The 13,100-nt window shown below is 44.6% G+C and overlaps 1 long non-coding RNA gene across 3 annotated transcripts in view; it reads left to right on the top strand.

Moving 5' to 3' along the window:
- LOC105029452 overlaps positions 1-13,100 on the top strand; it is a 95,529-nt gene that overhangs the window by 57,798 nt on the left and 24,631 nt on the right. For 2 of the 3 annotated variants that reach the window (XR_829487.2, XR_829489.2), the window contains exon 2: positions 8,028-8,092. This is a non-coding gene — a long non-coding RNA (uncharacterized LOC105029452). Of the gene's footprint in view, positions 1-6,202; positions 6,312-8,027; positions 8,093-13,100 lie in introns of all 3 variants that reach the window. The other variant, XR_829488.2, reaches the window with a different exon arrangement.

The following is a 13,100-nucleotide window of genomic DNA, read 5'->3' as shown; positions in this document are numbered from 1 at the left end:
TAACATCTCTTAAAACAAGGAATTTGTATTGGTCTTGAATGCCAGCTTTGTCTTATCATGATTCATGTTACTTATGCCATTTCACCCTAAAGAGGAAGTTGTTTCTCTGCTTGCAGTTCTAAAGTGGGCATTTCAGTTAAGGTGAGGCCAGAACAATTTGGAAAAATAACCTCACCCAATACCATGAAGACTATTGTTTTTGTTGACCAAGGTCTGACATTAAAGACAGGACAGCATGGAGCGTGGGAAGTTTACTGAACTCTCCGACCCCCAGCATCGCTACACCACATTGACCCAGAACCGTGAACATGTGACAGCGTAATGTTCCAACTTCTTTTATTCCACAGCTTTTGTTGTTTATTCAAGCTCCGGCACTTACGGAGTTGGAGAGCTTTTTACATACATACTATAGAGCGACAATCACTCCACTGGCATTCTTCTCACCGTTCTCTTTGGTTCCACCCGTGTTCTCCGGAATAGGATTTGCATCTCCCTCTTTCTCTCTCTCCCTCTTTCTCTCTCTGTTGATCTCTCTCTCTTTCTCTCTCTGTTGTTCTCTCTCTCTTTCTCTCTCTGTTGCTCTCTCTCTTTTTCTCCTATGCTTCCAAATCACTTCCAAGCACAGCTGAAGCACTTTTTCCCCCAGGCATGTACCAATCTAATGGCATCATTTGGGCCCTCACACACAGAGAAAATCAGGCCCCTTTCTCTGGCTAAAAGGTTTGTTAACGGGAGCGACAACAAAGACTTGGCCCAGTGAAGCGCTTCTCGACCTAGCCGAACTGAATAGAAGGGCCCCTTTCATGGCTGTTTATGAGCACCCCCCTTTTCAAAAAGAAATACAAATCAGATTGGATGGTACCACTGCCTTTCTTAGAGTTGGGGGGGATTCAGATTTGATTGTGATCATACTACTTCTTTCTTGGTTGTTCTGCTTAATTTGGCAGGGGTCTTCTCACCTGACAAAGGGAGGGTCGTCAAAACTGATGGTCATATTTGGATAGCTAATGGCTGTATTCATTTCTTACACTTACAGGAATTGGCCCGGTTAGTGCTGCATTAATGACTAAACAGTTCACCAGATACAAAACTGAATGATTTAATATGCATTTTACATTTGCTGTAACACAGTAACTCAATAACAGAATGTATCAAAAACGCTTGCAGTGGTGTGAGTTAAGAACTATCTAGTGTGGCTCCAAATGGCCACACGCCTCTTGAATGTGGGAACAGTTTCTTACAATTTAAATATAGTTTTATGAACCCAAAGAAATTATCTTCAAATCTTCTAGCTGTGCTGTCAGCCAACCCTGCCCGGGATCATTTGAAAGCGTGTTTTATTGCCAACATGACTAGTTATAAAATACCATCACAGTGCTAGGCTTTCCCATGGCGATTCAAAGAATTTTCACCTCAAACAAAATGGTCATAAATGTCGTGACTGCATACGACATTAGCTTTGTGATGTGAAAATGTGAATTTAGAGTCATGAGTGTCGGTAGGTTTGCAGCTGATGTCAGGGTTTTGGAGCTGTTTGTAAACCAACTGATGTGTTGGTAGGTATTGGGTGGATAGTGGCATAGTGTGTCTGTGTGTGCATGGGTCAATGTGCCCAAACACCAGTCCTAAGCTTAAAGATTTAAAGATTAAGTAATTCATGTAAAAAAAAAATCCTTGAATTTCTTTCGCAAACTCTGAAGCAAGGTAATGTCTTCCTCAGACTAACCATTTCTGTTTTGTCATTTCGCTCTCTCCGCCACCTCGATGTGGTGGTTCTGCAGGTAATGTTTGATGGACAGGCGGTATGCAGAGTAGCTGAGGTAGCGATGTGTTTTGTTTTGGCAATCCATTCTTTGGGTGTTCTTAAGCAAACAGAGTGGCGCTATGTCCTGTTTTAACTGGTTTCGTTAGTCACTGTTCAAACTCTCAAACAGGCCATTTCCCAGAGTACACTGGGGAAGGGCAAACAAAAACACTGCTCTAATACTTTACCGGACTGACCTCCAGTTAGGGAAATGGAAGAAATACAATGAAGCCATGCAATGTGAAGATTCTAAATTAGAATGATTACGATGCACCTCTTCATACAGACGGAATACAGGTTCACATATTTCTTTCAAGTGCAGTACTTGGCGGTATTTTAGTACTCCAGTCCACTACTCAAATTTCAGTCGATTTTCATGACATCGACTTGGCTTATCGACTAATGGTAAATTAGTTTTGCGTTCTAATTGCTTTTGTTTTCTGTGTGGATGATATGCAGAATTTCCATTCTCAGCGCAGATGCTCAGAGCAGTTCCATTCACCGGTAGGACGTTTGAGTCACTGGCACACAACACACACAGCCTACGTCAGCTAGTGAACTGCGGGCGAGTGGGGGCAGACATACAGACAGGCTCCCATCTGACTCAGTCATCATTCAAACACATTGTGCCGGTGTACCTATTGCTTCACCGTGGCCCCGTTAACCTGTTGAACTCTGACCCCTTCTGGTGGAATTTTCGAACCAATGTGTAATGTTGTGGTCTGACCAATTAAATCAATGTTTTGCAAATGGATGCTCTTACCTGATGTGTTGGTTAAGAACTGTGGGATTCTGATGAACATGTCCGCAACGCTGTGACTACCACAGACCATGAGAAACAGCAGGCCCAATATAACGTGGGAGGCATAAATCCTGAAAGGTCCACCCCTGGTAACTCTACCACTCCATAGATATAAACAGTTGGTGGTACAGAAAGACATTAAAGTGGATTGCAAACAATTTAACAGTGAATGTGGAACCGGTGACTCAGACTCGAGCACTTGGACCAAGACTCGAGAGCTGGGACTCTGATTTAAGCCCTAGAGGCGTGTGACTCGACCCACTATTTCAGTTAACTAGACTGGCTAAGGTGTTGTGTGTAGGAACGCTGGGTCGTTTGCCAGCTCTGACTCCAACGATTGCATGGTAAATCTGTGTGCCAAACAAAGTAGTTCCAGGTTTTTGAAGACTTTCCCAAACCTTTATCAACCTGCATTTCCATCTAAACTTAACCCCAAACCTAAACTTAACCCATCTGCATTTCCATCTAACTTTAACCCCAAACATAACCTTAACCCTAGTAGCAATAGAAGAAACACTAGCAGTGTTGTAGTTGCAGAATAAGTGAAAGAAGCAGCAGCTGTATCGGTAGAAGTAAATGTAGGGTTAAATGTAATATTGTCCACTATTTGTATAGTTAAGTATACCGTCTGTATATGCTCTACAGATAGTCATAGTATCCACAAACTGTCACAAAACAAATAAATGATTGCTATTGTTATGTTTAGGTTGATAAAGTAAGACTTGCTTTGCGGTTAGTATTAGTGTTAGTAGATAGTTTATTTAATATTTTGTGATATTCTGTAGATATTCTATAAAGTATCTACAGACTGACTATCCAAAAACATTGTTACTAAAAGTAGCAGTAGAAGGAACAGTTGCAGTACAAGAATAGCAGTAAAAGTAACAGTATCGGTCTATCAGTAGCAGTAACAGTCTGAAAAGTGAACTACCAGTATGTGTTGCATTTGAATGACCTGTCTAGTAACTTATGTTGCAGTATACATAACAACTACAATGTACAAGTGGCATTATCATTACCTGTAGCATTTGCAGTGGCATTCTAAAAGTAGCAGTCTGCTAGTAGCAGTAGAAGTAAAAGTATCAGTAGAAAAACTATAGCAGTGTAGTCGCAACAGTAACAGTAGCAGTAACATTATTAGTAACATTTCACCAGTAACAGTATTAGTAACTGTTCACCAGTAGCTTCAGTTACAGTCCATAGAAGTAACAGTAGCCTCAGCAGTAGAAGTATGAGTAAAGGTGACTGAATGGAGTCCTCAGTGTAATTCACATCTTTCATATGGTGGGTCACCGTTTATAGCTTGAAGCTTATTCCACTTGTAATGATTGAGTGCTACTTTCACGTGCATGGGTCACATCCAATGGAAATACTGGTGGAAAACTGGGGGGAAATCTAAAAAGTTCAAACATGCCTAATTTCCAAAATACATATTGAACACCATTGTGTCCAAGTGCGACATGGAAGAAAAGAAAAAAAGGAATAGAATTGAAAGGACTGACTATGTTCTTCAAGGCAATAATGTTAAGTACAGTGTAGCGTAGGTTTGTTTATGCTTGTTTGTAGGGCAATGGTTATATACGTACCTGTAGGCTTAAAGCTTTTTGAAATATTTACTTCAGTGCAAAGCTTTGAACCCCTCGTAATGGATGTATACTATAGGATCATCCTATGAGTATATATTCTTTCCTCTACTTATTCTAAATCAGCCTCTAATGTTCCTTCCCCTGAGGTAACCCTACATGGGGTTTGATCCTGATTAAGGGACTGATACAGAGACACAGAAACATAGTCAGGGAGAGACCGAAAGAGGGAGCGACAAATGGGAAGTGAGACAGGCGGAGAAGTAGAAAGGGATAAAACTTATATGTGAAGAAAAAATGAAATACAGTATGTAAGGAAAGGAGAGAAAGAACCGTGTAGCGAGTCCAGTTGGGTTGTGCTTCTTTCCACCAGTGTTGTGGTTGCGGGCCACAGACACTTCCTTAACCACACAGTCAAGTTCACAGTCTTGACACAATCAAGTTCTTTACAGTCATGTGTGACCCATCTTACCTTAATCTCTCTTTGTGTTCTGTGAATATGTCCTAATTACTAAAAACACCATAAATCCCGAGAACATTACCATACTGTATTTTGACTGCCAAAGGCCAAACAGGGGTCATTGTTTCTCAGTCTGAACTGCATCTGATAGATGAGAATATTTACTAGGTGTAGAGGCATTGACTAATGTGGAAATATGTATTTCTTGAGTTCATGCAGGGACAGAGAGGCACGGGGACAGAGAGATATGGGGACAGAGAGATATGGGGACAGAGAGACAGGGACAGAGAGGCACAGGGACAGAGAGATATGGGAACAGAGCAATGCAGGGTAGGATAGGTGAAGGACGCTGCTCTAGAGGGTGCTGTTCACTAAATCTGTTTTTTAAAATGTGCTGTCTCACTCTCGCATCGTCTCACTCTCACACAGTCTCTCATTCGCTTCTCTCCCTGTCTCAACGTCGTAACACCGCAGTTATTAAAACGTTAACTTGATTCACAAACAGCAAGATTCATGTTTTATATTCAACAAAAAAACAACACACAGGAACGAGAAAAGTGTTTCTGACTTCCCTTCAAGCACTAGGCGTACTGTACTAGTCAAACACAGTGACCTATAAAGGGAATAGGGTACCATTTAAGTGAATGTTTTGTATCATGCCGCCAGGTATCCGATATGTGTGAAAAGTGGATAAAGCCCCCGCATCTAATCCCTCTCTGTTTGTGTCCTCTTACCTGTGGTTGCCACACACACACACACACACACCGCCTCGAGATGTTTACACAAGTTCCCCGCAACGTTCTCTCAGTCCCTCTCTGTCAGTCAGATATCCATTGACAGAAACGGGAACGAGCACATCGGTCGCATTCCTCCTCCATCGTCGCGGTTACACCTGTCCTGTCGGCTTTCTCCCAACTGCCGGTGGCGTTTTGTTTTTCTCTCTTCGGGGGTGTAATCCCTGACATCATCTGTGTTTATCAGTCTGTTTTAGTTACAGGAAAGTTGAGCTTAGAGTTGCTTAGGACTTCTGCCTTGTTAGTTGATCAGCCCGGCCCCAGGCATTCTCCTCAGCCCGCCACACACAGACAAGCAGAATGTGGATAGACAAGGATAGCAAAACACAGACACACACATACATATGTATTCTCCACACAATATATTTACATTTGCTTCCATTTCATGGTCAGAAACAGTAAGGATTTGTAAGCTCGAGAAAGCAAAACCAGGCTGTTCTGTTGTAAAAATAACATTGGAATTGCTGGTTGGATTCGTCGTCTGTTGTCCTCTAACTCCCCTTCAAGTAACAATTACAATCTTAGAAGTATGTTTTTCACATGAGCAGTAATTAGAGCTTCTAATGCGGAGCAATTTGGCCAGGATCATTCTGTTGTTTCTGTTTCCTACACTGAGGGTATTTGAGGAGGTCCTTTCTGTTCTGCTGATATTTTATATGGTATTTCGTCAGAAGTGACGTGGACGAGGCCTCTAAGGTCACAGATGGGGAGGAAAAAGCCTTTTGTTGTGCCAATCGTTTAAATCAGTTTTTATTTTAGGAAATACTCTGAAAATAGAAGCCTGGCTTTGACCGAAGCCGTGGTTTACCCCAAGCTCCCCTGGTGAAACACGTTTTGAGAAGTGACTCTCCAGATTTGGTATTTTTTGGTATGTTTGCACCTCTCTCTCTCACACTCAAACACGCACGCGCGCACGCACACACACACACACACACACACACACACACAGACACACTGACAGCGGCTGAAATAAATGAATAAATCCACTCCAAGATCTGTTTCTAATTTCTATGATTTGTCGGCGAGGGATTCGATAGAAGGAGCCCTAATTACAAGTAAAAGGGGGACATGCTTCAGTGGCGTTTATTAAAACACTCTGTTCTGACGTGGGGGGCGGTGGGGGGACTGGGGAACGAGTAACAGGTCATCACTGAGGTCACGCCCTGTTCACCGCACCAGCCAGTCAAAGAAAGACGTGTTAGGATGTTGACGTTTTTGATTCGCCCGTGTGCATGTGAGAAGGTGAAAGAGGCACCGACAGAGGAGAGGATGACCAGAGTGTTCTTCAACGACTGTGGATCCCAGTGACTCTGACTGAAGAGGAGCTGCTTATTGAAAAGTAACAGTGCAACATGGAGATTTGTCTCCCCATATGAGACGAGATCCTCTTTAAACATGAAGTAATACTCAGATATTACATTATTTCGGAGGGGTTCCCCAATGTTGTGTCGAATGTTGACCAGACATGAATGCGTTCGACTAGTGTTGGACTTGATTCACGTAGTTCATCTTGACTTGACTGGGCTTGTCTTGTCTGTGCAACGGAACCCATGGAATAGTTAGATGTCGTCAATCAGCCAGCTTTCAAAAAAAGATGCAAAGTCAACACATAGGACCAGCCCAGAGTATCCCAAGGTTAATGGGAGGAGTGAGAAATCCATCTTTAGCTGTTGAATTGTTTATTTAAGGTTTTTGATGTACAATTCATGATTACCACCCTGCCTCGTCACGCGCTTCCTCCGAACAAATATCACCAAGCCGCTCAGAAAACGTATCCCACTGCTCGCTCAACCAGGAAGCCTTCGGCTGGTACACTTGCGCTGAGGTAACGCAATCCTCAGCTACAAAACCACAATGGAGACAATAGGCCACCCAACCGTAACACGGGCGGCGCCATTGCCTGTTGCGTAATGCCCAGCCAGACCCCTGGGCATCGTAGGTATGACCCGCGCGTACATAGCCCTGGCCATAGTGACAAGGACCACTGACTAAATCTCAATGAAAAACCTAGATTTGAATCCAGCGTCTGAAGTTCAACTGTTGAAACTGTTATTACTACCACGTTTCCATGCAATCATGTGAAAATGACAAACTGACATACCGAATGCAAGGGAATATATAATGGAGTGCCATTCATTTGACATTACCTACAAGTGTGATCAGGCCTTTCTGTGTGGAGGAGCGCTTTTGGCGTATCTTAATTCTAAACCTGCTTTCATCCGAACCCGCTCAATTGAGCACAGTCGTTTGCTCGCTGTTCTGTGATCTCTGATGTTGTTTCTATTGTCATGCCACGGTTGTCAGGCGGTTCCGCTCTGCTCTTCACTGAACTGCTCAAAGCTCTGGACCGCGGTGCTGCGGGTAGCGGGTTCAAATCGTGTTCCAGTTCCGTCCCCTTTAACTTAGCTATTTCACCACAGACCTGTCAGAAAGAGCCCGGCCGGAATAACTCTCAGTGCGCACAGTTAAGCAGATATATAGGCATGTAATACAATCCTGTTGGTACGATCGCTTTTGGCCCTGCGTTGCTGTAAAATGGGTCAAGTGAGTGACGTTTTCCCTCTTCTTTTTTTTTGGTCTACAGGAAGCTTCCAAATTCCAGGAATACAGAAAGAGACGTCTTTCTGTGTACTCACAGGCCTTTGTGTGGTGAGTACATACACTCACCTAAAGGATTATTAGGAACGCCTGTTCAATTTCTCATTAATGCAATAATCTAATCAACCAATCACATGGCAGTTGCTTCAATGCATTTAGGGGTGTGGTCCTGGTGAAGACAATCTCCTGAACTCCAAACTGAATGTCAGAATGGGAAAGAAAGTGATTTAAGCAATTTTGAGTGTGGCATGGTTGTTGGTGCCAGAAGGGCCGGTCTGAGTATTTCACAATCTGCTCAGTTACTGGGATTTTCACGCACAACCATTTCAAGGGTTTACAAAGAATGGTGTGAAAAGGGGAAAACATCCAGTATGCAGCAGTCCTGTGGGTGAAAATGCCTTTATTGATGCTAGAGGTCAGAGGAGAATGGGCCGACTGATTCAAGCTGATAGAAGCTGCTTTTTTCAAGCTGAAATAACCACTCGTTACAACCGAGGTATGCAGCAAAGCATTTCTGAAGCCACAACATGCCTTGAGGCGGATGGGCTACAACAGCAGAAGACCCCAACGGGTACCACTCATCTCCACTACAAATAGGAAAAAGAGGCTACAATTTGCACAAGCTCACCAAAATTGGACAGTTGAAGACTGGAAGAATGTTGCCTGGTCTGATGAGTCTCGATTTCTGTTGAGACATTCAGATGGTAGAGTAAGAATTTGGCGTAAACAGAATGAGAACATGGATCCATCATGCCTTGTTACCACTGTGCAGGCTGGTGGTGGTGGTGTAATGGTGTGGGGGATGTTTTCTTGGCACACTTTAGGCCCCTTAGAGCCTATTGGGCATTGTTTAAATGCCATGGCCTACCTGAGCATTGTTTCTGACCATGTCCATCCCTTTATGACCACCATGTACACATCCTCTGATGGCTACTTCCAGCAGGATAATGCACCATGTCACAAATATATATATAGTCTGTTTCCTGAGATGTTACAAATGGGCTCCGCTTGCTCGGTCCTAAAGTTTTGGCCTCTAAGCCTCCACTGTGTCAACCTTACAGCATCTAACCATGTGCAGTTGTGTGGGCCTTTCTGTAGTCTGTGCCTCAATGTAACCTAGCAACAAGACGAACCAGGGGTGGGCTTCAGCTGACCCGACCACCTTTAATCCTAATCCGTAGTTTGGGTTGACGTTGTTGTCGTTCTGTTGATATTCTGTCTTTATCTCGTGGACCTGCACTACCTTTAAAATGGTCGGGGTCACTTAGAAATGTCCTTGTTTTTGAAAGAAAAGCAACAATTATTATCCATTAACATTACATCAGATTGATAAGAAATACAGTCTCGACATTGTTAAAAATGACTATTGTAGCTGGAAATCGCAGATTTTTATTGAATATCTACATAGGCATACAGAGGCCCATTATCAGCAACCATCAGTCCTGTGTTCCAGTGGCACATTGTGTTTTTCTAATGCAAGTTTAACATTTTAAAAGGATAATTGATCATTAGAAAACCATTTTGCAATTATGTTAGCACCGCTGAAAACTGTTGTGCTGATTAATGAAACAATAAAACGGGCCTTCTTTGGATTAGTACAGAATCTTCAGCATCAGTGATTGTGGGTTCGATTACAGGCTTAAAATGACTAGAAACAAAGAACCTTCTTCTCATACTCGTCAGTCTATTCTTGTTCTGAGAAATTGCCAAGATACTGAAGATCTCATATAACGCAGTGCAAACTGGCTCTAACCAGAATAGAGAGAGGAGTGGGAGGCCCCGGTGCACAACTGAGTAAGAGGACAAATACATTAGAGTGTCAAGTTTTAGAAACAGATGCCTCACAGGTCCTCAACTGGCAGTTTCATTAAATAGTACCTGCATAACACCAGTCTCAACATGAACAGTAAAAAGGTGACTCCGGGATGCTGGCCTTCTAGGCAGAGTTGCAATGAGAAACCCATATCTCAGACTGGCCATTAAAAATAGAATATTAAGATGGGCAAAAGAACACAGAAACTGGACAGAGGAAAAAAACTGCAGTTTAGTCATTTACAACATTAACCATGTCTACACTGTATTTCTGATCAATTCTATGTTATTTTAATGGACATAAAACAAGCTTCTCATTCAAAAACAAGGACATTTCCAAGTGACCCTAAACTTCTGAACCCTAGTGTACATGTTTCACAACCTCACTCATCCGTTCCTTCATTTCTCAAACTGTAAGTTTGGAGTGCGGCTGATGCCAAACGAGTCGCTGTGGTTTAGGCTTATTAAACTTTATCTCCTGACGCAACTCTTACTTTGCTGCTGGCAGAACTGTTTGCCAAACACTATTAACGATTTAACTTGTTTTAATACCACTGTTTTTCCTTCCACTAAAGACCTCTTTTAATGCAGCCAGGGACAGAGCTTTAGACGCTCTCAGATTGTTTTTCGCGCGGGGTGCTTTACTGTTTCAGAGGCATTCGTCGGGATCTGGATCAGGCCAAAGATCGCCTCGTGAAATGTGACTCACGTTGTTTGGGTAAACTCCCGACATATAGGACCTGATTTCGCGAGACGTTGTCGATCTCGCTGCCAACACAAAGCCAACCCTTTTTAGCTGCAGAGCAGAGGCGCAGTGGTAAGGACCCCTCTCTCAGCCTGTCCTATGGCGCTTTTGACTCAGCACTGGTCTGGGTTTGCCCGATCGTTCGGGAGCCGGATGCGGGGATGAATCATTAACGACTCCCGGGGTTGACCCCGGAGCTCCTCTGCGGCTCTTGATTGCCATGCCAACGGGTTGCAGGAATCTGTTTTCCCCTCGTGCGTTCCACTGCCAGCAAGCACCCGAACTGGCTGGCCGCCCCCTTCACCGCCCTCATTGTCCGCCCGTGAACCCTTTATCCCTAGGCTTCTCAGTGTCCAATCACGGCGCGAGAATAGGCCACATGACGGGGAAGTGGAGGTGTACTGTCACTGAGTCCTCTATGTAGGTTTTGGCTGTGACAGGTTCTGGGAGTTCTGGGAACCTGGGCCTCAGAGCGAGAGAGAGAGGGAGAGAGAGACTGGGATTTGGTTTGGTTGGAAAGGATGTGTATTTTCAGAGTGTTTGCCCTCTGTACATGCAGAGCACACACACAGATTGCAATTGTCTTAAGACTCCCTGTTCGTGTGCGCGTGTTTGTTCACGTTTTTTCTTTGCACGCGCAAGTCTGCTTGAGTTCACGTTTTGTTGCCTCTACCATTGAAGTTATCGCCTTTGGCCTGGTCTCGTAGATGTTTAGAGAAGAGAAACCCTGAACCACATGAAACACACGCACTTGTACACACGAACACAGACCCAGCCCCCACGCGGCGTCCGTCACGCGCTCACACGCGCGCCATAGGATTGTACCAACACTTGTCTTCGCACTTGGCCGAACACAGTGAGACAACACAGAGGAACACGGACGTCGAAACTCAGTCAGCAGATTCCCGTCTTGTATTCATTGCCAGACCAGTCCAGAGGCAAACGGTGTGTTTGTATCTTTGTGTTTGGCGAACAACCACACGCTCCATGAGAGCCGATTGATTACACTGAGGCATTCATATGAGAGACCTCACATCACTCCACTAAATATGCATTTCCAGTTCTGTGTGTTTGTGTGTGTGTGCGTGTGTGTTTGATTGCGTGTGTGTGTGTTGTTAGCTCAGGGCAGGTGAATGTTTGTCTACCTATCTCTCTTCATGAGCTGACTGTTTGCTCAGGGAATGTGCCACGTCCGATTTGTCATTGTCTCCCATTATGTTGCTCATCCAAGTGTTGCCCTGACTGTGTCCTGGCTGTGTCCTGGCTGTGTCCAGACTGTGTCCTGGCTGTGCCCTGGCTGTGTCCAGACTGTGTCCTGGCTGTGCCCTGATTGTGTCCTGGCTGTGCCCTGGCTGTGTCCTGGCTGTTCCCTGGCTGTGTCCTGGCTGTACCCTGGCTGTGTCCTGGCTGTGCCCTGGCTGTGTCCTGGCTGTGCCCTGGCTGTGTCCAGAGTGTGTCCAGACTGTGTCCTGGCTGTGTCCTGGCTGTTCCCTGGCTGTGTCCTGGCTGTGTCCTGGCTGTACCCTGGCTGTGCCCTGGCTGTGCCCTGGCTGTGCCCTGGCTGTGTCCTGGCTGTGTCCTGACTGTCTCCTGGCTGTGTCCTGACTGTGTCCTGGCTGTGTCCTGGCTGTACCCTGGCTGTGTCCTGGCAAGTGCGAAATGTGTGCTTTTCTCCTTCTGTCTTTCTGTCTTAATCGCTCTCAATTTTCTCTCACCCCTTTACATCCTTTCCTCTACCTGCTTTCTACCCCTTTCTCTCCATCTCTCCCTTTCTCATTCTCTCTCTGTTTTCCCCTCTCTGTGTTAATGTGACATGGAGGAGGGGTTGTTTGAGGCATAATAAAACATAGAATCTGAGAATAAAACAGTGATTCCTTGAAGTACATTATAGAAAGTTGGGGAACAAATAACTCGGCAGAGGTGGAATTCAAACTATTTAAAATGTCACCAAGCTCTGGGAATCATTTTGTTTTTGGGGGGGGGGGGGGGGGGGGGGGGCGTGACTCAACATGGTCCTTCTGCTTCCCATCTGTATAGCAACATCGGATGTTATTCTTTGGGGCCTGGGTTAGAACAAATATGACGCATCTTCTTGGGCTGAAATGATGCAACGTTTACATGTACGACAGATAGCAAGAAAGCGGGTGAGTGACAGGTAGAGAAAGAGGCATAGAGGGAGGTTTCTGGGTATGATATTTCAGGGTAGTATTAACTTCATGGGAGTCATTCCCTACAGTGGATTTGAACTTTGGCAGGAGACCTGACCCCCACGGTATATCATTTCTTTGTCAAAGTGTCACCATACGGCCTGTTGAGTCACCAGTAGGACGCCGGTTGGAGGTTTTACACACGACACGGAGAGGCCTGTCATCTAGGAATCACCCAGTGTGTCGTGTGGTGGCGAACGAGCCCTACTGACCATAATAACATGCTCTTTATTCATCCCTGTTGGACTTAAGTCCCGATGTGGGCTCTCTGTATGTGTGCGCGTGTGTGTGTCTG

The sequence above is a fragment of the Esox lucius genome, chromosome 11 (genome assembly GCF_011004845.1).
Source record: "Esox lucius isolate fEsoLuc1 chromosome 11, fEsoLuc1.pri, whole genome shotgun sequence".
Lineage (NCBI taxonomy): Eukaryota > Metazoa > Chordata > Actinopteri > Esociformes > Esocidae > Esox > Esox lucius.
This window is presented reverse-complemented; position numbering and strand designations above follow the sequence as displayed.